This window comes from Gambusia affinis, linkage group LG09 (assembly GCF_019740435.1).
Source record: "Gambusia affinis linkage group LG09, SWU_Gaff_1.0, whole genome shotgun sequence".
NCBI classification, from domain to species: domain Eukaryota; kingdom Metazoa; phylum Chordata; class Actinopteri; order Cyprinodontiformes; family Poeciliidae; genus Gambusia; species Gambusia affinis.
Window position 1 is genome coordinate 16,613,671 of NC_057876.1, and position 25,180 is coordinate 16,638,850.

General features: G+C 36.9%; 1 protein-coding gene across 1 annotated transcript in view; it reads left to right on the forward strand.

Annotated features, from left to right (window-relative positions):
- Nucleotides 1-1,138: 1,138 nt before the first annotated feature.
- Nucleotides 1,139-25,180, forward strand: part of mid2 (midline 2) — a 158,901-nt gene continuing 134,859 nt past the window's right edge. Inside the window, exon 1 of the mRNA XM_044126916.1 lies at nucleotides 1,139-1,614. The gene's annotated coding sequence lies outside the window, so the exon portion shown is untranslated. The remainder of the gene's footprint in view (nucleotides 1,615-25,180) is intronic.

Here is a 25,180-nt window from a genome sequence, read left to right on the forward strand (position 1 = left end):
TATCAACTGATGACTCATCAATCGATCAAAGCAAATGAAATCTTATGTTGGCTGTCCTGCCAGCAGTTTAAAATACCTCAACGTTTATTAGAGAATGTAGTTTGTATTTAATTTCATTAAATTAACAATAACCCCGGGGGTTCTGCTAAATTTCAAAGTCAGGAAGGTACTGCAGAATATTTGAGGAACAAGTTATGCATTTTGAAAAACTACAGGAAATTATTGAAATAAGAATTTTGGCATATTCTTTACTTATATGATGTGGAAAATGTGCTCTGCAGTATTGTTCCAAGATTTGGGTTGCTTAGTTATACAAACTAAAGTAATTTTAGATGCTTTATTTTTCGATCTTTAACTTTCAATCTCCTCTAAGTTTGCATTTATTATGCTCTCCTCTGACTGTTAAAGTCATGCCAACATTTAATCAAATATTATTGATCCTCTTTTCTTAACAAATGTCATATTTAGTTCTGCAGAGCCTCAACAGATTGTATTAGATTAAAGTTGGACCCATGTTAAATGTCGCTTCCGATCAGAGAATGTTGATAAAATCAAAAGATTAAGTTCAAACTAAATCTCCAATGGGCAGATGGGGCAAACATTTTGCAGTTCCAAAAACGTCCCAAAATAAGATTAAAAAATGGTACATCTGGAGGAGGAAATTTTGAAACCCAAGGCCAAATATTAAACATCAGCTGAATTAGAACATATAGCCTTGTGTAAGAAACCTGAACTAAAATAAATGTACAGCATAGCATAAAAGTAGCTTAAATGATTTTGTGTAAGTATATCTAGCATCAAGCAAACACTTACTGTTCCCAGGCTACTTTAAGAATGACTTTACACTGCTGGTTTTCAAATAATGACACTTTTTCAAATTATGCTTATTTACGGAAGAGGATTAGGGCCACCGAAAAAAAAAACAAAAAAATCTGACTTTAATCTCAGAATTCTGACTTTGAAGTCAGAATTCTTTTTTTTTTTTTTTTTTTTCCAGTGGCCCTAATCCTCTTCCGTACTTATTGGACTGCCAATCATCTGACTGATTTTGGCAGCATCCTTTCTTGTAGAGAACGGAAAAAACTGTATTTTTGAAGTGGAAATAAATACCAATGACAGCGACACCGTGAGGCCACAGGGGGTGAGAGGGCGGATGGAGAAGGAGGAGTATGGGTGCGCACAGCGCGAGTTTGGTGCGCGGGCATGGAGCAGCGGTGAAACTGATCCCAGCTGCCGCCTTGGAGGGGAATGAGAGCTATTCCTGTCCCCCTGTGGGCTGGTCACGTGTCCTCCGGGGAGCGTTTGGCTTGGGGACCACGTCGGGAGAGAGTGTAAGCGCACCGTTGCGCACAGCTGAGTTGGAGAGCAACAACATCCTCGAGAAGCGTTGACGGTCTGACGCGGAGGAACCACGACCAGTTTTGTTTTGGGGCGTAGTCATAATAATAATAATAATACTCTCCACGGGGTCTACTCACCGCTGCTACTACGTGGGTGATCCCTAAGTCACTGCTTCGTTAAAACTTCCCAGTGCAACTGTAATCTCCACGGCGAGCTTCTTCTCCTTCTTCCTCCTCTTCAAGTCGACATCCAGAGCTGTCACGGCAAGCGGAGGTAGGATGCGCTTCTTTCCTCTGCTTTATTGTGGTGGGATGCACATAAGGACTCAAACAGGCTAAATAATCAATTTTGTTTGTGCGGTGCAAACGCTGCCAGTGGGAAGCTCTTGATGCATGAAGCAACAAAACAGTGAGTGCTGTAGGACAGATGAACTCTTGCATAAGCTCAGTATACTGTAATGTCTATTGGGAACACAATAGTTAGCATCTTTCCAAATGTTTCCAAAGAAACTGACTAAATTAGAATTAGTCTTTCCAAGAATATTTAACTGGTCCTGAACTCATCAGTATTGCTTAGCAGTAGGGATGAGCTGATATGAGAGTCTCACAAAATGAGCTTTAGTTAAAATACCTTATTATGGTATTGCACTGATGTTAATTTGGTAGTCCTCCTTTAGTATTCACACAATGATTGAAAATATTTCAGACTGTAGAATCTGCCTTGAATGCAAGAGGAATGTGTATAGAAGCCATCTTTCAGCCTGCTGACTGACAGTGCACAGCACCAGGTTGGGAGGAGGCAGAGTTGCTCACCCTACACATCAGATAGTTTGAGAAAACAATGGTTGCTCTAACACTTTGTATTTCATATCAATAAAAGGGCCAACCTCTATAATGTTATGACAGAAACGTTAGTATAACTCAATGTTATAGTTTGTGTAACTTTTTCCCCTTAAGAAATGGAATCATTTAATTAAATTTAGTAATATTTGTGGAAATCAGGTTGATTTGTAGCATTTAGTTGTGACAAAAAGTTAAGAGAAAAAATTGATGGGGAGGCAAAAACATTTTCTGGTTCCGACACCTGTAAATGTACCTATACATTTTTAAATAAATATATATAAAAATGTAAAGACGGTAAAGACATTGTTCATAAATATCAGTGAAAACAAGAGAGTGATTTTTTTATTGATAAAGTTATGAATTATAACTTTGAGTGGTATTTACATTATAACTTTAAACAAAAATGTAAAATGTTGGTGTTTCATTAAGTTCCACGCCATGACCTCACATTGTTTTTCGTCAACTGGGGTTATTTCCAAACAGCAGAATCTTTATTTTGTGAGGGCAAAGTGTAGCAGCATCTTTTTTCAGCCAGCTGCCAGTTTGTGTGCAGCAACAGGTGGGGAGAGGCAGAGCTGCATTACCCTGTTCTTTATACAGAAACCTGTGGTGACTTAAAGTCACGTTTAAAAAAAAACAAATACTGATGGTATTGGTATTATGGAAAATTTCAGAAATTTTTTCACTTAATTTTTAAAATCTAGATACATCTTGATCTAGATATCCAGATCTACTCCTAAAAAAGTCACCTTAGCTCAGTGCTTCTCAATTCCAGTCCTCAGGCCCCCCTGCTCTGCATGTTTTAGATGTGCCTCTACACCAGAACAGCTGATTCAAATGATTGCATGACATCTTCTGCAGCCACCAAGTGCTGTAGAAACCTGTTAATCACCCAAAGATTCAATCCAGGTGTGTGGCAGAAGGGAAACGCCTAAAACATGCAGGGCAGAGGGAGCGTGAGGACCGGAATTGAGAAACACTGCCTTAGCTGAATCCCATCCCACCCACTGCATCAGTCAGACAGAGAATGACATTTTGTGAGATAAAATAGACACAAACAAGTCCAGAATGGATTCTACATATATATTATGCACATATTTTTCTCTGACTTATGCAGAAAAAAACACAAGTCAGAGAAGAGTAGTCATTATAGTAATTATTCAAAGTAAGATGAATATGACAGGGCGACCTTTAGGGATATTTCATCAGTTTGGCTCTAGTTTGTTGGTGTGTTGTTGAGGGCATGCTGCTGGTGACACTAGAAACCAGGAAAAGGTTTGCCGTCAAAAATGCATAGTGTAAAATGTCAGCTCCCCATCCATTATGCAATAGACCTGAACAATGCAAGTATGAGGAAAGATGGCGGGAAGTGTTGCTTTTTTGTGTTTTAAATTAGAGAACAAATAATTGGTTAGTGTAAGCTCATCCTGTAAAACACAGTCAAACAGATCTGCGTCCCAATCCAGAATATGATGTTTTGTCTCTTTCACGCTGATCAGTAGTGGGATATAAAACCACACTTAATGAACTGTTGTTTCACCGTCTTATAATAAAGATGAATGAGCCGACTCTCTATGTCTTCCTTGTTACTGCCTGATCAAAGTAGTTAATGAGACAGGTCTCAGTGCATGGGGCCTGACACTCTCTGAGACGAGGCTGCTAGTTGGGTGAATACAGCTGACACGCTCATTCATCAAACATCCACAGGGTGCTGCCTGCTTTCTCATTCTATCCAGGCTTTTCCTATTTCTCTCTCATGCTCCCCAGTTGCAGCCTCATGTGATGATAATTAAGACATTATAAAGATGACAGAAGCTGTGCCTTTTCTGCTGGAAGGACAGGATATCTGTGTCTACCTGCTGGGATGATTATTATTGTTGCAGAGAGTTGGACGGGGGATTGGAAATCATTGTTGCAACTGCAATGACTTCCAAGAATAGTTAAGTAGTGTACCTGTTTGGTTTCGTAAACATTATCCACCACTCTCCCTAAAGATAAAGATGTGTAGAAAGCATTAAAGGAAATGCACCATTTATTGCATTAATATATTGTCATACAGAAAAAGTATTGCACTACTGAATATAATTGGATATCTTATTAATTTAAGGTTGAACAACACCACATTGGAAAAACAGTATATTTCACCAATATGACACTTGGTGATCTTTATTTTTTCCTATACAGTAAAATAAAACTTTTAGCTATTTATACTTTTCCAACTCATTATTTCTGACTTTATTTTATATTTTTTTAGCCAATCTTCTCAATGGGGAAAAAGTTCTCAAAGAGAACTTTTTTTTTCATATGTTTTGACTTTCATAAAGAAATCTGAATTATCCGGCTTTATTCATCAAGTTTGAGCACACAAGACAAGGAATTTGAGTTTGGCTCCATTCTGTTCTCAATTGAGGTATTTTAAATATGTGAATATGAGAAGGGAAATAAAAATAAATGTTCTTTTTTATTTTCTTGAAATATGTACATATATACTGTGATGGACTGATGACCTGTCCAGGGTCTCTCGCCTGAAATGTCTCACTGGAGGTAGGCACCAGCACCCCTCCCGACCCCAGTAAGGACAAGGGTGTAAGAAAATGGATGGATGTACATATATTGTGCTTTTATAAATAGTTCAAAGAAACTAGCTAGGTTCCTAAAGTTCCCCATATCTACAGTCAGAAGAATGAATAACAATATTTTAACAACTGCAACTGGTGAAAAACAGGGCTGGATGAAGACACAAGTTTATCTTGTCACAATGCACAACGAACAAGATGGTGAAAAGAAATAAATCTTCAAAGCTCATTGCTAGAAAAATGTAGCAAAGAGCAGCATCTTGAGGGCACCAAGTCTTCTTAACAACCATTTATTATAGACCTATTGTACGCCCGTCTATGGCAATAATCCTGAAGGATGCTCTATCTCTCACTAGCAGAACTCGGATATGCCTGATAGAACAAAACTATTAATGACTTCTCTATTTTTCCTCTTTTGGCTGTAAGGAAATATTGGTAAAATGCAATGTATCAGCTAGTAAACATAAAAATAGTGCACATGTTTATTTAATTTTTACTTCAATATTTTTGGTAGGATAATTAACTTCACAGAAATGTCACATTGTTTTGTCACAGCTGATGTTTGAACTTACTCCTTTTGAAATTGTGGATGCATATGTTATCGCCTCCATTAAAGGTGAAGCACAATAAGGTTTTAAAATAATATGTTGAGATTATTTTCCATATATCTACTAGAAGTGGGAATCTTTTATTATCTCACAGTTTGATAATCAGCGTTTTGGGGCCACAATTCAAGTCAAAATCAAACTTTTTATTCTAAAAGATTATTCATAATGATTTCTGCTTCAATTTATAAGTGTGCAAAGGATCTTTATGATCTACTATTGTGTGCCTTGCAGGGCAGAATGACAAATGGAGACATTAAAGTATCTTTTTCACATTTATTGGGTTTTAAACATTAATCCATTCTTAGATGGATTTACTCCCTCCCTGCATTCTCCATTTTACTTTAACAAAACAGTCTCCTTTGTGTACGATAGGGGAAATTTCAAACCAGAAGGTTTTGGCCATTTCACAGTGTAGTTTAGTGAAGAGTTATATAAGTGTGCATAATTATTTACACTGTCAGATAAATGCTTCTTAAAAGTATCCACGTCTCCTACGGATCCAAAATCACATAGTGGAGGTAGCGAAAGTTGAAGCAAAAGATCAACATTGCTTTCCCAACGCATTTCTGCATAAAACATGGCCAACAACGTCTGACCAGTCACACATCACACCACACAAAGCTCTGCACAGGAGGCTCCGCTTTACCTTGGATCAGCTGTAGTTTGGCTCTGCATATTTGCGGTGTTCCCAAAGCGCAGTGTCTTCATTTTGCAAACCACGGTGAAACTCATGTGAAGCTCGATCTGCTCAGGCATTTTGTTAAAACCAAAATGAGTCCAAATGTTTGCCTTCAATGAACACAGGGGTGGTTGAATCTCTCTCTTTCGTTTTTGTAGTTTGTTTTTGTGCTTTCTATGCATGCGTATATTTCAGTACCGGCTGTGAAATGGCGTCAGGATGTCCTATATAGTTACAATATGGAGTATTTTATGTTGATTCTGTAAATAAGAATTATGATTCTCCTGTGAATCAATTTTTTGTCACAATCCTAAAAGTTAACATACTACGCTGTAGAAAATGATAGAAATTTCCATCCGAATGCATCCTACACATAAATGTGAGGTTATCTGCTTTGCAGACTACAGCTGCAGCCTGAACATGCTTTGTTTCTAACGTGGCAGATGCCAGTGGGGCATTATATTAGTGGGTGCAATGTTCATTCAAATGTAAGGAGGGGTTTGATGGAGTTAGAGAGGAAAAAAAAATCTATGAATATATCATTGTCAGCGCTGGCAGATAGATTGAGTTGGAAAACATTAGCATATTTGGTATAATGAAAAATCCAACATTATGCAACTTTACTTTTAATCTGATTATTTCATTGTGACCTATTCTTCTGCTGTAGGTTAATAGACTTTGTGTTGATAATAATAACCGCTGCCTAATGTTCAGATACTCATGTTTCTCTCAACCATTGCTGGCATCAATATAATGGATTCAGTAGCCAAAACCAAACACTAAAGAATGCTGTTGGCATATTTTAGTTTCAAGACAAATAAAAAATAAATGTTGAGTTTTTGTTCTTTTAGATTTTTTCAGTTGTTTGGCGCAAATGAACTAAATAAAATTTGATTGTCTTATTAGGGATACCTAATTTTGAGTTTCCTTTCACTGTTGTGCCGAACCACCTGAAAGTCTGCTTACACTTATTTTAGTTTGTATGTATGTTAAATTTACTATAAGACAGGGTTTTGATATTTTCTTATTTAATAATTTAGTGACTGGGAACTGAATCATATCAAATTTATTAGGTCATTTCCAAAGAGTTTCTTCTGCATGAATTTGTGCCAGTAGTAATTTTTATATCCAAACAATGGGTTACTGTAAGACGGTGGGACACTGAGGTCAGTCAGTCGCTTCTTTGCCAACACTGGCAAAAACACATTGAAGCCTCCAGTTGACATCACACTATTTAATCTCAGCACTCATCAGGGGTTTAATATTCAATTATGAGGGTCCTCCTGTTCAAGCTGTTTTTAGAAGACTGATGGAAGTCCCCACCTATCGATAAGTGGCCATCTTATCTTAATAGGCTCACAGTTTGCCCCTGAGAGAAGAAGAAAAACAAGACAGATGGCTTGTAGGACTGCTTTACTGATGCGGTCAAGAGTTCTTTGCAGTTTTATCTAATTAGTGCATTTATTAGATTTAGAAACAGGAGAACATGTGAGGATGTGGGACCAGTAAGACTAAGTTTGAAGGGCTACCTTTGAAAAGTCTTTACTTTTTCTTAAAAAATAAATCATGCTTAATAGAATAGAAGAAATAAAATGAATGTCCAAATGTGTTCTTTCAGAGTGCCTAATAACAGTGTCATCCCCTTGCCTCTTAGAGAGTAACTGTGACTTTGTGCCAAGCTGCCATGTCCAGCTGAGTCTAAAGAAGCCCAGGTCTCCCAGTGTTGGGCTGACAGAGGCAAGACAGTTCAGTTTTTGCCCTAGTAGATTGTTGGGAGAGGAGTGTCTTTCTCCTCTGTCATCTTATGGTAGATAAGGTTCCTCGACAGACAGGTATTGAGACCTTGCTGGTGGGCCATCTCTTGAGCTGAAAGCTGGACCAAGCTGTCAGTCAGATTAGCACTTAGAGGCATCAAAGGGCGTGCAGCTGTATGAAAAACCTACAAATCGCCAACTCTGAAAATACACAGGCATTCACAGCCTGCCCCCGAAGAACGAAGGGGTGAGATGAAGCCAACTCACGAGAGGCTGTTTTCAGATAAATCCCTCCTTTGGGAAACTACTGTGTCCTTCATGTCCTTCATGCACATGTGCTACAGTTACACACACAAACACACACGTACACATCCTCCCCTTCTTTTTAATCGGAAGTGGAAAAACAAGGACATATGGTTTACTATGCAGAGTACAGATCCCATAGATGAATTTGTAGTAGACATTTGCTGTCAGGAGTAAATAAAGATCTGCATAAATGTGTCTGTGATTGTACAACTGCCACGTTTGGTTGAATGAATTTACCTTACTTTGACCTTATGAGATTGACCCTCAGGAAACTGCTGCGTGATATTTTCAATTAGTGTGAAGAATGATGACAAACAGCTGAAATGACAACAGGCTGAAAGAAGGCAGAACACAAACTTAGTCTGATTTTAATAATCATACTTTGATGTGTTCTTTATGAATTGTTTATTGCCTGATTAGTTTATCAATTTTCATATATGAGCTTCTAACAGTTTCATTAGAGTAGCTTCATAAAGATAATTGAATCTTTTTTTTTTCTATTGTTTACTCAATTATGTGCTCATGTTGGCAGCTGCAGTTTCTCTCTGTGTTTTAACTTTGTTTTAGTCAGCGATGGTTTGTTTACATATGCTCATTTCCATTCATTTCTTTCCAATACAGTGCAATAGAGGAAAGTAGTTTTATAAATTGAAGCAATGAAGCTGCAATGAATGAGCTACTTAAGACAAAACAAAGTTAACTGGCAATCTACAGCAGACTCCTGCTCGGTCAAATTAATATGGCCTTAATGTCATTTTCATGATGGCTGTGGTGTAGAACAGGAAACCATTAAAACTTGCTAAACAATATCTGTTGGATTCTTCATTAGATGAACTCACAATATTGCCAGAAGCATTACTTTTCTTTTCTTTTTAGGCTGATTTGAGCTTCTTATCTGGCTGTGACAGGGCAGTGCCTTGCAAAAGTATTCATACCCATGGAGGTTTTCACAGTTTGACAACAACAAATTCTTCTGTTAGTGGGACAGAAAAGAGACAGTTTGGGTCCACAATCAAAACACAAATCAAGACAAGCTGCAACCATGTCTATGATGCAACAAATTGATGTCATTCTGCAGAGTTAGTTGATTTTGTAAATGTTAAGCTGTAAAATGTTGCAGTGTTATTCTTTTAAACTGGAGCAGATTGTGGTCGTGTCTCCTGTGTTCAGAGGAGGGGGTGTAGTTAGCTTTGCATGACATGTCACACAGGGGTAAAGTTATATTCTAAACAAAAATTAGCAGCTAGCTGTGCATAAAGTGAGTACATCAACGGTATCATTCCTGTATTGCTGAAGCATCACCACAGGGAGGAGGCAGAAGAGTTTGATGTTTTTCACCAATTCTGTCTCATTGTGTGCAAAGCGACAGTTTTAACAAATAGGTTAAAACAAAAACAAAAACGTATTTTTACAAAAGCTATGTACTGCATCTGTAATAGCAGTATTTAATTTAGTGTCAGATATTTTGCTTTGTTAATGGCATAACAAAAGCATCCAGTTGAGGCTGTTCTGTGAAGGCAGTTCGGAGGATAATTGAAGAAGACAGTGTCCTCTTCATGTCTGCTGTCACCACTTGTTACTTAGAAACATTAAAGGTCGTGCGAGGTGCACGGATTGGCATCTTTACCTAATTTACTGTGAAATATCATTCCTAATTTCTGTCTTGCTGACCTCTGCTGTCAGACTAAAGGTACGGATTTCTGCAGAGATACAGGCACAATCATACTCGGTTCTTTTTCTTCTCTCCTTTCAGCCTTCTTAACTTACTGTGGATTTCTCATTTAGATTTATGAGACACATCTACACCCCCTCCTACTGACAAACATGATCTAAATCTCTCGTTTGTAGTTTATAATCATCTCCCTCGCAGGGTTTATGTAGCCCGTTCAGTTCTGCCAGTTTAGAACCAGATTATCTGCTTTGTGTCCTCCACAGTGTTGGAAGGAATGTTAATTGGTAGGTTGCAGAGAACAAACTATTTGTCATATGCATCTTGATTTAAATTAGAAGATCACACTTTTTTAAATATATACCAGCAGTAATTTCAGAACTTACCACACAATGAATGTATGCAGTGGAAGAGCTAACTCTCTTGTTTGGCTTCTGTTTTGCTTTAAGTGTGTTTTGGAGGTTTTGTTCTTTGGGGTATTTTAGCCTTTTGGGTTGTTTGTACCAGACACCCTAATGATTGAGAAATTGAGAAAACCTCAACTCTGCCAGGACTGATGAAACTTAAAAACCATGTGTTTTCCAAACCATTTGTGCATTTTGTGCAAGCTCTAAAAGGTCACAGAATCAACAACACTAACATCACACATCAGTTCATGTCTTCTGTTGATTAGGGCTGTAACAGAGCAAGAGAGAATAAAACATATAGAAAGTAACAGGAAGGTTTACATGTTACAAAAACATTGCCCTGTTTTATTCATTTGTCATGAAACAAACAAAGGGAATACATATTGAATCTGATGTTTTAGTAACCAGGGGAGCTCTTATTACTAATATAAGATTCTACATAGACAGCTTAAAGTCCATCCAACCATGTATACATCCATTCTGCTTATCCATCCTTCTATCAACGTTACTTTTAAGAAAGGCTATTTAACTTTCCCATAGTAAAGTATTTTTGAATTGAAATGAAATAAATACTTTCAATGTAGTTTAATTACAGCATCCAAAGAGAGATCAGAATGCACATCAACAGGTCAGAGCGTTATAATAATGGGAAAATGGTAAATCTGTGATTGAAGGATTTCTAATTTCACGTTGCCACTTTCTAATTGGAGAAAGTTTATCGTCAGTTTTCCTGAAGATATGAAGTCACAAACCAGGGACATTTTTTATCTGGTCAAAAGATGCATCGCTATTTTATATTGAGGGTTATCTTAAATATTACCTTACTTAGATTTTACCTTGGAAATGGTTTGGCTTGACATGACTTTCTGAACAATATAAAGTTTTACTTTGCTAAAATTGAGGGCACGACACTGTACTTCCCTGAAGTCATAAGAGATTTTTCACATTTCCAGGTTAAACCTGAGAGTGCCGAAGGATTTAGCTCTGACCTTGGGGATCAAATCAGATACAAAACCCCCATCGACCTAAGGCTGCACTTCTCAGCTTATCACTTTTATTGCTAAAGTGCTCCCAGCCTTCACAGGGTTGACTTCTTGATGAAGAATAAGCACTCATAAGTATTAAGTTATTATTATTATTATTATTTTTTTTTTTTACAGAAAACTGTTGGATAATTGACTTTTTTAGAGAAAAGCTTTGCATGTGGACCAGTGAGAAAATATTTTATCGTACATTCAAGCCCTAAAAGTGATATTGGATCAGCCCTCCGCGTACAGAAGAACACTGGACAGACTCCAACCTTCTGCTGTCCTCCTCCACCACTGGCTTTCTCATAAAGCAAATAAAGAATTACTGTTGCAACATGGCATTTTTAGATCTCATTACTGAATTCCTCATCTCACGAGAAAGGAAGTCAGCTCTTAGAAAACCCCAACAAAAGCAATACTCTCATAACCCATGCAACCCAACCTCGGCCTCATGGGAAAAAAGTCAGTCCTGCCCCCAACCACTCTACCCCCACTGCTGCCACTCAGCAGCATTCTTCAGCTGTGTTTAGAAGGTGATCTAACATTAACAAAAAGTTCTGCAACTTTGTTTGGTTGGTGGACAGGAAAACCACCGTGGTCCCCTCTGAATGTAGCTGGGAGTTGTCTTTCTGCCTTTTATTTACACTGAGATATGAAACTATAACGAATTTGACTGAGTTTGAATGAGTCCGGATAATTACATCAGGACTTTTTGTGAAAATCTTATCACAACGCTGCTGTTCTGAGTATCGACATAATCTCACTCTATACAAATTAACTTTTGAATTGAGTTTCACAAGTGGGTTTTTGCTGGTTGTTTTTCTTTGATTTTTTTTTTTCTTTTCCCAAGAGATTTAATACATTCTTGTTCATTTCATGTCCTGCAGGCGGAATGATAAAAAAAGGTCTTTCGCTGAGGCTGAAGAGTTTTTGTCACACATGATTTAAGACCCTTTTCATTTTGTATTGAAGAGAAAGACATTTCATTTCACTTACTTTGTTGCTATGGTATTATGGGGATAAAGCAATGACAGCTTAAAATAAAAGTGAAAAAGACATTGGCATGGCAAAACATAACTGAAACTGCAAATATCAACATCAACTTTATATTGAAAGTGAAACAAAAATTGCTTGTGAAAAAGATTCAGTGTGACTGTGATTATATACAATATAATAAGTAACGTATTTTAACACTGGAATGTTTTTTGTTTCTGTTGTTGACACCGATTCAATTCTCTGCCACAGCTTTGTTGTCTGCAACTGGGTTTCAGAGCCACATATTTTACATTTTAGTGGACTACACTTGTACTGACCAAGCTACCAACAATTCAATGACTCAATCCAGTTTAATAGCAAAGGAAGATGAAGCAGTTCCTTACCTGTTGTTTGGAAGGTCCACCTTGAATCAAGCATTGCATAATTTGTAGCTGGGGATGGTCCAAATCTAGATTGAATCTGAGAGGAGCACAGTTGCTGTTTTAGATCAAATATTGGAATCATGTAGCAGTTTATAAGTCCTTGTGTCAAACAACTTATGATAGGCTCACTTATTCAGCTGACTGAAACTAAGGTTTGGATTGTTTGAAGTGAGGCTCTGTGACAGTTTTAACATTTGTTTTCTTATCTCTTTTAGAAAAATGTCATATCACAGTGAGATTGTTGGAGGAGTAAAGACAAAGGGAAGATTATTTGTACTGCGCATTTCAGCAACAGGACAATTCAAAGTGCTTTGCATGATGAAAACATGAAACAACAAGCTAGATGCAATACATTCCAGTTACAAAATAAAGGAAAGCAAAGAAAAGTTGGGATAAAAAATAAAATTACTATTTCAGTTCCGATTCATCAAAGGCAACCCTAAACAAATAGGTTTTAGTCTTGATTAAATGGAGCTATGTATTTCTGCAGTTTTCTGGATGTTTGTTACAGATTATGTTAATAACTGGATTCTGCTTCTCTATGTTTGGCCATTGTAAGGACATCAGAACTGGGGTGATGTGCTCTTAGTAAGAATGTAATATTTACCTGGGCTCCTTCGCATGTGGCAGATCAGGACTGAGAAACACACGAAGCATGAACTTTCTGCAGTTTACTATGCAAATTTGAGGAAGGTGCTGTGAGAAAGGCCCCAATTCCAAATAAATGAGTTATATTTATAGCCAATGCTGAAAGCATAACCACAGTGCTACCTTGCACCAGAAGTATAAAATGTGAGTTTTCACAGCAGGATCTATTGTGGGGAAGGAGCTGCAGCACAACGACAATCAGTGAGCTTGTGAGCAGCCCATACACAAGGGTTATTGACAAAGCTTAGATCTGGCTCCTGGTTGGTTGCTTCTAATGGGGAGAAGGAATAGGAGCTCTTTTTTCACAGATAAACTGTCTCATAGTATACTGTCATGACATAGTGACAGTTTTATGAAATATCTAAAGAAAGAAAAAAAAGTTTCCATAAAGGTATTTCTACTGTAGCTAAAACATAGTTATGAAATCTTACAGAATCTATCGAAATTGATTCATCCTTTCCTCACCTTCACATCCAGAAAACAACAAAGAATACAGTAATTTTTTAACAGAACAGCATCAGCAGGCCTGGCAGCAATTCAACTAAAACTATGCCAAGTTGTTGGCTAATGTGGGCAGGAAATCTTCACAGAGTGACACTGGTTTAAAGAGAAGTGGACAGAGAAGTGGAGCTAGATTTTTCTTATCTTTCCCAAAGGATATAAAGTGGGGCTGGGGATACTGTATCTGGACCTCTTATGTCTTGTAATTAGACTTTCAGGGGTTTTTTTTGCTTGGAGAGCACAGACCAGAGGCATGCAAATGCAGATTTGCAGATGCAAATCAAACAGGAAGTAATACAGAAACCTCAAATATCAGTCTTTATTAAAAGATTCTACCTCTTTGTGACCTTGTTGAGCATTTGCAGCCAGTGGGGAATTTTGCAAATTTATGATGATTGTTGCTAAGATTTAGTGCAAAAAAAGCAGTTGTGTTCAGTTTATTTATTTTGCACCAATTCACAACACATGAAAAAGACCAAGTAATCCAATCATACAAGAAGATTTGTGACATGCATACTTTCTGAGTGTGTTCTAAATGTCTTATTGTTTTCTTCATTTATTGTGTATATATTTTCCAAGTCTGTGTGTTTTTAGAGTTAGCAACTAAGCAAATATTAGGGGGAAAGTCAAAGCTTTTTAAAAGGTAGTTTTCCCCGATTGTGTATGCGTGTATATTTACATTTTGACTTTAAAATTGCTTTTGTGTGTTTGGGATAAAAGTGATGAAAAAAACTTTGCAAAACAAAATCTGCAGTCTCACAGTCTCAATGTTTAGCCCCCTGGATAGATTCTGACATATTTCTTCTCTCACAGTTTGGGCTTCTCCTGTAATCACTTAAAGTTATTCACAGCCTCCCTCAGAATATACAATTTTGATGCAATATTCAGATAATGTTTTCCCCGGGTGTGCTGAGTTACTTTTATTCTCAAATTGGGTTACTTTGACAGAAATGGAAACCTATTCTCCATCTCACTCAGAATTTAGCTGACAATGGAGGTGCAAATAATTAATGACGGGTCGGAAATCTCTTTCAAGCCCCTCTCAAGACTCTGAACAGGGTTGAAAAACAGAGCCTGAAATGGCTTGGATTATTCTCAAAGATAATCTGTCATAAAATCAGAGCATTTTTTGCTACAAAGAATTAAAATGGGTTGTATCTTTTTCTCACCCTGCCTGCAAATAATATTTTGACCCAGTTTCAATTGAAGCCTGTTATAGAGCTGGTAAGAGTTCTGAATTTAAAAAAAATAAGTGAAATAATCTCCTTGGAGAGTTGGCTTTGAAAATATATTACTCTAGAAGAAGTCACTGGTTTGTTTTTCACAGTCACTTTGTCTTGTTCAGTCCTGGAGATGTGCTGAAGCCTTTCCCAGCTGTTACTGGGCAACAGTCAGGTTACGTACTGGACAGGTCATCAGTCCAAATTCACAATCTGAGCACTCAGTTCTACTGTCAATTTAAATATAGCAACCTGTGTTAGAGAAGACCAGAGATCATGGGGAGATCATTTCTATCAATTCTAGCAATTCTGTTTGTCACAATGTTGCCCTTATATAAATCACAGATGATATTTTTAGGTGAGTCTACAATGTTTTGTAGAATTCAGAAATCCTATTCATAAAACACATGTATGAGACATAACTTTCTGACTTGTTAGTACTGGTTAGTACCTTGAGGTTGGCTGCACAAATGGGGCTTCAGGTTTGAGATATATCACTGAAAAATGAAGAGATTCATTCTACATCTTTCTCAATCATCCTATAGGCAGGTTTTTTTTTTTTTCCACCAGGGAAGTATTGATGGAAGGATGGACAGGTCTACATGAAGGAGAGTTCTGTTAGAAAACTATTTGAAAAGACTGGAAAGATGTTTACAGATGTTCTTCATCTAGTCAGACTACACTTAAACCAAATGTCCATAGTTGTTAGAGACACATGTCTAAAGATAGTCGTAATTGCTGTGAAATGTCTTTTTCTAAATTATTTGCTTTCGGAGGAAAATTAATGTTATTCTACACATAATTTCAAAACCACATATTTTTCTCCTTCCGGATCACAATTATTCAGCGCTTCTATCACATGAAAATCCCAATAACACACTTTCATATTGTACGTTTAAAGTTAGAATGTGACAAAATCTAAAAAAAAATTTTAAAAAAAGGAAGTGTAGATTTATAGAATCAAAGATTTCTATGAAAGCGCTGAAAAAATGTAGCAGCTGTCTCAGCAGCACATCGATTTGTAACTAAGTGATCAGACAAACTATTTGGCTGCAGATAACTAAATAGTGACAAGAACTATTTTATCACGTCTTGGCTGATGAGATGTTACTGTTAGCGAGAATTTATTTAGCTGAAAAGCGGCAACTGTAATCTTGTTTAGAGCTGATGAAGCAGAGGGGAGTACACACTGGAGATGGATGCAGCCTGAAGGAGAGAGAAGTGAAGCAGATGGAGAAACAAACTCAGAAGTCCTGAAGCAACTCTTTTGAGGATCTGGGAGAAAGGGACAGTTTGTTTTATTCAGTGTGTACGCTGTTATGGAGTATTCACTCAAATCGACACGCAAAGCTGCAGCCTTTCTGCTGTGCTTGGTAATAGATTTTACAGGACGTGGCTTCATTCATCTGTTGTATATTGAATTTCATCAGCAACAGCAGATATATTGCACTGCTATCCAATACTGCAGTAGAAATGAGGAAAGATGTGGAATTTACTGATTTCTCTGACAGAACTGTATTTTTTCCCCACTCCATTTTATATATACATGCCACACTTTTGCTTAGTGCATAGTTTCTTTGTGTAGTTTCTGGTTTTAATCTTGCTGTGGAATGGATTTGTTTCATGGTTGCTTGTTTTTACATTATGCCCATGCAGTGACGGTCCTTTGCTTTGTTCGATTTTTCAACTGATTTGCACTGGTTGATGAAAATATATTCACATTATTATCAACACACTTTGTTCCTGGCTGTCTGTCAGTCATACAGTTATGGTTTGTCAAACGATGTATCTTCACTACGATTAACACCTTGAAACTCACAGGAGGTAAATTAAATGATTTACATTTTCCGCTCCTGTTGAGCCATCTCCTTTTTTAATCTCCAACTAGGATTTCATCTCAAGCAGAGAGCTTTAAAATATTTAAATTAGAATAAATTATCTGTGTGATTATCGTTTTGACTCACTGATCAAATAAAAAGTCATAATCATACTTAATGAGTTCATGATTTGATCCATAATGTAAGACATATTAAATCATTTTAGTTATATGTTGTTAATTATTTATCCTCATATGTCAGTTGCTGTGAGGACAGCTGATGGCCTTTAATCTTTAGTTACGGCAGCTCTTTCCTCACTTTCCTCTGATGTAAAACTCCTTTGAATTTTTGTTCTTCCGTGTCCTTTTAAATTACATTTTTGTGTCAGCATTAATCCTACTTGAGCTTTGCAGAGGTTGTACTAACATTAGCTTGACTTCGTTACACCTGACCTAATCTGCCTGGGATCTGGTCTGTATTCATGTGTTTTCGAGAGACACTAGATGGCACTATGGGTGTATATAATTCCCTAGAAATCCTGTTGCTTCTCTCGCCCTAATTTTCATAGACCAAACAGGAAATACAAACGGGATATTGTTATTTAGAACATGAGATAATTAGGGAGCATATTCATAAGCGCTATAAAGGGAAGCTGGATTCTTTAACCATGTTTTTGTTTGTTGTCTTTTTTTTTTTGACTGCATCAAGCTTCCAGAGTTTCAGTTATGCCAGAAGCATCAAATTTTTTATTGCGTCAGATTAATGCCTGTTTGTTTTTGTAAATATAACCAGGTAACTGTATATTTAGAGAATGCCAGGACTAGCTTTAAATGTGCTAATATTAGATGCCTACATTTTGCAAAGCCCATATTTAATCCTGTTTTCATTTGCCATGGTATTAAAAAAAGAAGGTTGTGTGAGTTTTTTTATATGAAGTACTATCATATGCTCTGCAGGATGTGTTTTTGTGTGCAATCCTTTTAAGCAGTGTTCCTTAGCTGACGGCTCTGCCTCATGAACGTGCATTTTGTGTCATGCATTTAATCTGTTCCATGTTAAGGATTAGCCTTCCCATCCACACAGAGAAGATAATCTCTCCTTCCCTCACCATCTATTTCCCCTCCTTGCATCCTATTTTTCCCTGCTTCTTAATATTCATATGTCATCTTTATTTCCGGTGTTCCTCTCAGTCACTGTCTCATCTATTCCATAAACCCCACATCTCCGTTTCCACTTCCCTCATTTATAATCATTGCAGTCTTGCAAGCCTCACAGCTTTTCCTATCCTCAGCATCAGTAGTTGAGAAAGTTTTTTTTTGTTTGTTTGTTTTTTTGCCTAAAGGCACAGGCATACAAATCCCGGACCGTAAACATTAGAGTTTATGTAATTCATTTTAATATTTTTCTGTTTTGTTTATTGACCCCTTATTTTCCGAGGGTGTTTAAAAATTCATTAAAAAAATCTTCTGCTTTCAATTGTCTTGCATGCAGTTCATCCAGATGTTCCCTGCTATTTTGAGTTTACATCTTAAAGTTCTACATTTTGTATGTTTACTACTATTTTCACCAACGTTCCTGTTCATTTTTTGATTTATATTTTTAGAAATGCACTGGCATTCATTTGTTATGCTGGTTGTGGTTCTGCCTGAGGAACTGGGAGTGTTATTACTGAAAGGCCTACATTCACTCTGACCTATGAACATTTGAAATAATTCTGCTGAAGGAACTGGCTTTGTAATTTGCTCAGGGATTCAAGATCAAAGTGTTTCATCCAATAAAGTTTCTCTACTAGTTCCATCATCATGAAAAATGTGTGTATTTAATGAGATTTGCTTCAATGAAATTAATCTTATATTTAGGGCGATACCATTATGAAGATTTAGGCTGATATTGATGTCTGACATTCATACCTGTTCTTGTTGATAACACGTTTACTAATATTACATATGTCATACAGTTCCTATGATCTATCCACATGACATTACTGTTCTGATTTAATGAAATTCCCTTAAGTCCTTTGCTGCATCACTATCACTGTCACATGCTGAGAAATACCACTTTTGCTTTTTCAATAACACATAAAAGATTGAAAATTTGCTGCAGCTTCCTTTGTAGAATTAGGTACAGTACAGACCAAAAGTTTGGACAACACCTTCTCATTGAATTCAATTAGAAAGTGTGTCCAAACTTTTGCTCTGTACTGTATTTGAAATTTTATAGAAGATAAAAGATATTAAGATTATTCTGATTTATGTATAACATCATATGTACCCAATCTAGTAAATCTAGTCATTGTTTTTTCTATACTTAAAAAAGGGCCAATAAATTTATATGATAAATTTATTGACCAAAATAGTGGCGATTCATTTTGATGCAGTTATTGAATCCGGAGAAAAATCAGTTTTTTCTGCATTTGACCTGATTTTTACCAATCAGAGGCCGTCAATGGGGACAAAAGTATAAATCCAATTTCTGGCCCATTGATAGTTACATTTCTATATAGCTGTTAACTACATATGTTAAGAATATAATTTATCAATTTAACCTGCTTACACAGTTTGTTGTAACTCCTGTAGCTCTAAAAATAAAACCTTTTTAGGTTTAAGTGACTAAACTTAAACCTAAGCTAGTCACTTAAACTTAGGTTTAAGTGACTTAAGTACGGGTTTAAGTGACTAACCCGTACTTAAAATATTATATTAGGAATTGTTTCAAGGTTTTTAAAATCACTGTTTATGTTAAGCTATGAATATGTTGTAATATGTGCCTGTTTTTATGGAGGCGATTGAAACAGCACATTTAAATTGCTGTGTGGTAATATTTTAATCCCATATGCTTGTTGACTGGCTGCCAACTTTAAATCAGCTGCAGGGTAGTATTTTTCTAAACCTATAAACCCCAAAATGAAACATTTAACATGATGCTTGAAGTAATATTGTGCTCGGCTCTAGGAGAAACAAATGCAAGAAAAAGTTTTGCTTCTTTCATTTAGGCAACAGAATTTTTTCTAAGCCACTGAAGAAGTGAGAGAAATGTTCTTTTAAGAATAGAAAAGTGGAAGAAATGCCAAGTTAGTTATTTGTGATCAAACCTTTTTTTTTTTTTACCAGAAAACTTGGCACCAGCTGTCTGACCTGTATCTCAACATATATTATATTTAGATTCTGTGCATCTTGAACTATGAGTAAAATGCACTCCTGTAATGCTACAGCATTGGAACTGAATAAATCATTTCTGATTGATGTTCAAGTTCTCAGCATCAATCAGAAACAAAGTTGTTGTATTTGCATTGCATATTTCAATCCATAAATCAATTTTAATGATAGAGCACTTTTCAAACACTCAGGTGGGTCTGCAGCTTTTCTGCTGTTTTTTTTTTCTAGGTGGGATTTTCTAGAGTTGTTGATGTTTACCTCTTTGTGACCTTTTCTCAAACCAGAACTAACAGATCAATCACGGCAGAAGGAGTATTAGCTTTAAACAAGCTCTTTGTTCAAGTCCACTGTTTATTCACACTAATTAGAACACTTCATTGTCAAGAGAGTTGCCTGGCAGTGTGTGTATATCCGTGTCTGCATGGGGGTGTACTGATAGAGCGCACAGCACGACCACTACAGTTGACCACTAGACATAGAAAAAAAAAGAAAAACACAAAGGTCCCTTAATCACTCTCTACGTAAAGAGCTCTATTTTATTCTGTAAATTATAACAATGTAGTAAAAGATGTGCTCATTCAATAAGTGATTTAAAGAGTATGGCACACAGCGACTTCTACTCTGAATGAGCTATTTGTTTGGATGAACTAGCTCAACAAGGGATGGGAGTATGTAAAATGCATCTTGCATTGTTGTTCCTTTTTATATGCACATTGTGTATATTTCTTATTTAAAAAAAATAAATATTAGTTGCAAACTGATAGAAATATTAAAATAACCAGATTAAAATTGAAGCAGGTTTAATTAAATGCTATTAATACAGCAAACTTACTGCAAAGGTGATCTCTGTATGCTGTTCAAAAAAGCAAACAGATCTATTTTAACTAATCTTAAACACATTGAAAATCATTAAAAACCTCTCTTATTGTCATACGTTAACAATTAGATGTATCCTGATTTGTAAATATGAAAGGTTGTCAGAATTAATCAAACAATCTAACCACCTAGTCTAATTTTCAAAGACTTAGTTTACTCTAAATTTGGATGGAAGCATTAGTTACAGATTTTACACTATTGTTTAATTTTTTGAGTTAAATACAGAGAAACCTGCTTCTTGAAGCTGATTGAGGATTATCCAACCTTCAATAAGCATACATAGGATGTTCATGGATATTCCTGTTTTGAGGAAAAAACAGTTCAGTTTGTTCTGAGTTGCATTTATTTTAGTATTTGAGTCACAAAACTCCAAACTTTGAAACTTCACAGAGCTCACTGATGTTAGCATGGCAGCATTACAGAAAAAAACCTCTCAGCCACTTTCTCGTTGCATACTGTAGTGGAAAATTACTGCAAGTTCACATCTGCTGATCATGTTATATTAAATGCTTGTGAATTCTCACCAAAATAACTATTTGGGTTACATGTACAAGGTTGGAAGTTGTTTTCCACAGCTGCATCAGAACCAGACTGTATCACCCATCCATCCATCCATTTTCTTTACACCCTTCTTCCCTAATGGGGTCGGGAGGGTTGCTGGTGCCTATCTCCAGCTGCGTTCCGGGCGAGAGGCAGGGTACACCCTGGACAGGTCGCCAGTCTGTCGCAGGGCAACACAAAGACATACAAGACAAACAACCATGCAACCATGCAAGAATTTAGAGAGCCCAATTAACCTAACAGTCATGTTTTTGGACTGTGGGAGGAAGCCGGAGAACCTGGAGAGAACCCACGCATGCACAGGGAGAACATGCAAACTCCATGCAGAAATACCCCGGGCCGGGAATCGATCCCAGGACCTTCTTGCTGCAAGGCAACAGCTCTACCAACTGCGCCACTGTGCAGCCCTACTGTATCACCCCTTGTTTTGAATTCCTTATCCTTGGTATAAAACTCAAGTGTTGTATCTGCCTGGCAGAGCTTTTCACCCTGACCTGCTTCATTACTGATTGTCCTCGAGCTCTCTGTATTGTGCACAATATATGAATAAACCTGATTGAGTGATTTCACCTGACAATGCTTGGTAAAATATTTTTTTTCCACAGCACATACCAATCCAAGTATTTATTTATTTATTTATTTATTTATTTATTTATTTATTTATTTATTTATTTATTTATTTATTTATTTATTTATTTATTTATTTATTTATTTATTTATTTATTTATTTATTTTGTTGTTGTTGCAAGATCCTGATGGTTGTCTTCCATAGAAACATCATTCTATTTTGGAGAGTACCTATATATGAATTTACATATTAACACCATTTCTTAGAATTAATTTCTTTATTGTAAAACATTTAAGAAAGCCAAAAGTGCTTTTTATTGTTTCATTCAGTATGATGTAAGTGGCTCGTGAAGCAGAGTCGCATTGGTTTTACTGGGGAATAAATTTTTCAACATTTCATATTGTGGCAGTGCATTAACACTGTAAGACTAACTCCACACTGTGCAACCAAAGCTGTTGAATACAGGCCTTCTGGGGGAATAAATGGGAATATGTTACTTTTTTCTTAATGTTGTAAAGCCTATGTGCAATTTAGTTTTCTATTTTAGGTACTGAACCCAAAGGGGGACTTGTTCTAGTAATGTACTATATACAAAAACAGAGCAGCTTCCTTAGAGTAGCTTTGTTAAATGAAATGTTCATTTTCTGCACTGACAGACTGCTTTTTAATAACTGCTCATGCCTTTTGTCCATGGTATTATCTATTTCTTTAAGTGTATTATGGATGTGGAGACACTTTCAGTGCAATTCTGGTCCTTGTATACAGTCTTTGTTTCAATTTTACCACAAGTGTGTAATGGTTTTACTTAAAATTAAATAACAAGCAACATTTGAAAGCATCTTCTTTATTTTCTGATATGACTTGTTGATCTTTTTTGCATGTCTTTGTGGTTCCATTGCCTAGTGATCCTGGACCGTGTTGTATTTAGGTCTGGTCTCTTCGTCATGGCTGAACAAATCACATCACACAGAACAGACAGAAATCATCTTTTATCATGACTTTACTGCAAACATCACTAACATTATTTTTGATCAACTCCACATATTATCGAATCCTTTGATATTCCATGTCTTCTTTTGTTTGTTTGGGCCAAATTAGCAATCCTGTGCTTGTTTTTCAATACATGAAAATAATGTCCTAAAAATAAGGTGTGGACGGAGTCAGACTAAATTGCTGTTAGTTGGAGTCCAGACATTGGGATTCTCAGGTTTACCAGATGGTGTTCACAACAAGCTCATGCAAATGGATGTGGAGCTACGCGCTCCTGTAAACAAACTCCGTTGGTAGAAATTTCATTTATTCTCCCAAAAAAATGTTCTTTGATAACTGATGTAAGATCTCCTGCTTGGGGTGTTTGGCCGCTCTCCTCAGGCTTCAATGAAGGACAGTCCATTTATTCATGTCTGTTCCCAAAGCCCCAGCAGCCCAGCGCCTCAACCCTCTCTCTTAGAACATGGAACAAAGGGCATATTCTGTCACAAGAGAGTGGATGGGAGAAAGGAAGTGGGTGTGTGAGGGTACATTAAATTCCAAGTGTAGAGAATATTTGCACACGATTCTAGTTGAAAAGCCCTTGTCTTTGTCCATTTTGGTATGTGTGTGTGTGAATGTCTGTTGTGTGTGACACCCCCCCTGACTCCAGGGGAATACCCAGCAGATATTATTCGACAGTGTTCTTTGTAAAACTTTGTTCCGCACAAAGGGCCCATTCCACCCTCAGCTCTTTAGAAGCTTATACATCAAAAATGTGACTGAGCGAGTAGAGGTGTGCATTATGATCAATCCGCTGGGGGCTCTTTGTCCTTGGATTGACTCATGGGAACCAAGTAGTGTTGTGACTCGAGAGTGTCATGTTTCTGGTTTCAGTCCTATCGTAGTATTATTTCCCACATTATGAGCAGACAGCATGATTGTGGAGTTCTTGCAGGTTTGGTCTTAGCTTTAACTGAGTTTCGACCCAAAGGGAAAATTTGCTTTGTAGCAAAGTCCTGGCGCTTTACCAGAAACTGTGGTCAGTTTCTTCCCTGTGGGAAGATACTCGGTTGATAACTTCTATGGTTGTACTGACACAACTGCACAGAAAACTTGATGCAGTCTAGAAAATATTGATTTGAAACTGAAGAATGTTAATATACCCACTAAAAAAAGACACATTTAGACACATCTATAGAAAAGTCAAATTGATATGCTCTTATCATTGTTTGCAACTTTTTCACTTTAATTAGTGCCTCACCTGCCTTCTCTGACTGCACATCACTGCTCCGTGGCTAAATCCCCACCTTAAACTCCCTTACCATCACCCTCTATTCCCTAGCCCTCAGCTTAGTCAGCCTGCCACCTCTAAGAAGAGTCCTGGTGGTTCCAAAGTCTTCTAATTATGAATGATGGATGCTTCAAAACAGCAGAAGGTTTTCTGCATCTTTCCCCTGATTCATATCTCAAGACAATCCTATCTCGGCGGTCAAGAGGCAATTCTTGAACCAAGAACCAACTTCATGGTGTTTGCGCTCTACATGAACTGTCAACTGTGAAACTTTATATAGTCTGGTCTGTGCCTTTCCAAATACAGTCCAATCAATTGAATGTACCACAGTTGAACTCCATATAGAAACATCCCAAGGATAATCAGTGAAAATGGCTCAATTTTGAGCTTCATGGCAAAAGCTGCAAATACTCATGTAACTGTTATTTCTTGGTTTTGTATTTTTAATAATTTATTTAGTTTTTTCTCAAATTGTCATGAATTTGATAATTTAGAGTAAGCTGGAATATATCAAAAGGTGGAATAAGTGAAGTGCTGTGTACATTTTTCATACCCACTGTACAGTACATGGCGACCGGGTTTTCTGTTCAGCATCTTGAGGTGTCTTGCCACACTGTCATGATTAGATTTAGGTCTGGGCTTTGACTAGGTCATTCTAACATGCAAATATGCTTTGGTTTAAACCATCATATTGTTACTCTATCTGTTTATTGTTGTTGTCTTGTTAGAAGGTGAACCTCCTCCCCACTATCAAGCCTTTTGCAGCTTCTAATAGAGATGTTCCTGGGCTAAGAGACTCCAGTCAGATGTGGGAGGTCCTGTATTTGAAACAAACAAACAAACAAAAAAACACAGATTGATGGAATTAAAACTTTCTTTTTATTGGATCTGTGGGAGGACAAAGCAAAACTGCATTACTGACTCAACACATTGCAAGAGTTTT